Source organism: Sus scrofa, chromosome 10 (genome assembly GCF_054392235.1).
Source record: "Sus scrofa isolate SSC_HxYL_T2T_F1_AM1 chromosome 10, Sscrofa_HxYL_maternal_Yorkshire_Landrace_v2.0, whole genome shotgun sequence".
Classification (NCBI taxonomy): Eukaryota; Metazoa; Chordata; class Mammalia; order Artiodactyla; family Suidae; genus Sus; species Sus scrofa.
Genome location: NC_139392.1, coordinates 49549135 through 49550964, shown reverse-complemented (window position 1 = coordinate 49550964; position 1830 = coordinate 49549135). Strand labels below are relative to the sequence as shown.

Below are 1830 nucleotides of genomic sequence, written 5' to 3'. Positions count from 1 at the left end.
CAGGGAAATTATACCCGAGTGAAAGAATTTATTTTCCTGGGAATTACTTAGTCTCAAGAGCTGAGCTGGGTCTTATTTGTCTTTTTGCTTTTGGTGTACATGACAACTCTGGTGGGAAACCTCCTCATCATGGTGACAGTTACCTGGGAATCTCATCTGCACACACCCATGTACTTCCTGCTCTTCAATCTCTTCATTCTTGACATCTGCTTCTCCTTCATCACAGCTCCTAAGGTCCTAGTTGATCTTCTGTCAGAGAGAAAGACCATCTCCTTCAATGGCTGTGTCACCCAAATGTTCTTCTTCCATCTTCTGGGGGGAGCAGATGTTTTCTCTCTATATATGATGGCCTTTGATTGCTATGTGGCCATCTCAAGATCCTTCCACTATCTGACCATCATGAGTAAGGAACAATGCACTAGCCTCATGGTGGCCTCTTGGGTGGGGGGCTTTGTCCATTCCACTGCACAGATCTCCCTGCTGCTCCCACTCCCCTTCTGTGGACCCAATGTTCCTGACACTTTCTACTGTGATGTCCCCCAGGTCCTCAAACTTGCCTGCACTGATACCTTCACCCGGAGCTCCTGATGATTTCCAACAATGGACTGGTCAGCTGGTTTATATTCTTCTTTCTCCTCATCTCTTATACAGTCATCCTCAGGATTCTGAGGTCTCACCAGGGGGAGGCCAGGAGGAAAGCCATCTCCATCTGCACCTCCCACATCACCATGGTGACCCTGCACTTCGTGCCCTGCATCTACGTCTATGCCCAGCCCTTCACCACCCTCCCCACAGATACTGCTATCTCCGTGACCTTCACTGTCATCTCTCTGCTGCTCAATCCTATGATCTATACCTTGAGGAACCACGAAATGAAATCAGCCATGAGGAGACTAAAGAAATGACTGGAGCATTCAGAAAGGATTTAAATTCTGTGAGGACAATGATAAGCAATGAGGTCCCACATGATGGAAGATAGTATGAGAAAGGGATTGTGTGCGTGTGTGTGTGTGTGTGTGTGTGTGTGTGTGTGTGTGTGTGTGTATGACTGGGTCACTTTGCTGTATAGCAAAAAATTGGCACAACATTGTAAATCAACTTTAATTTTTAAAAAAGAAATTTTTAAATATGAAAATAATTCTATGAATATGAGCCAATACCAACATGTAAAGACAAATACCAAATTTCATTTTCTCAAAAATGGGAAGAAGGCTCAGCTTTAAAGAACTCAACTAGTATCCATGAGGATGCACGTTCCATCTCTGGCCTCACTCAGTGTGTTCAGGATCCGGTGTTGCCATGAGCTGTGGTGTAGGTTGTAAATCAACTGTACCCCAATAAAAATTTTTTAATTTAAATGTTTAAAATATTTCTTTATAGGCGTTCCCACTGTGGCTCAGTGGAAACAAATCTTACTGGCGTCCATAAGGACCCAGGTTCAATCCCTGGCCTTGCTCAGTGGGTTAAGAATACAGCATTGCCATGAGATGTGGTGTAGGTTGCAGACATGGCACTGATCTGGTGTAGCTGTAGGCTGGCAGCTACACCTCGGATTCTACCCCTAGCCCGGGAACCTCATATGACAAGGGTGCACCCCTAAAAAGACAAAAAGACAAAAATTAAATTAAATTAAATTAAATTTTTAAAAATTTCTTTACAAAAGGCAGATAGTAAGCTCAGATCTGGCAGCTTGGATATGGCATTGCTGTGGCTATGGCTTAGCTGCAGCTCCAAATCAACCCCTAGCCTGGGAACTTCCATATGCCACAGGTGTGGCCCTAAAAGGCAAAATGAATAGAATAGAATAGAATAGAATAGAATAGAATAGAA

The 1830-nt window shown here is 43.8% G+C and overlaps 1 pseudogene; it reads left to right on the top strand.

The window, feature by feature from the left end:
• Positions 1-929, top strand: LOC146399385 (olfactory receptor 4D9-like; annotated as a pseudogene).
• The last annotated feature ends 901 nt before the right edge of the window (positions 930-1830 follow it).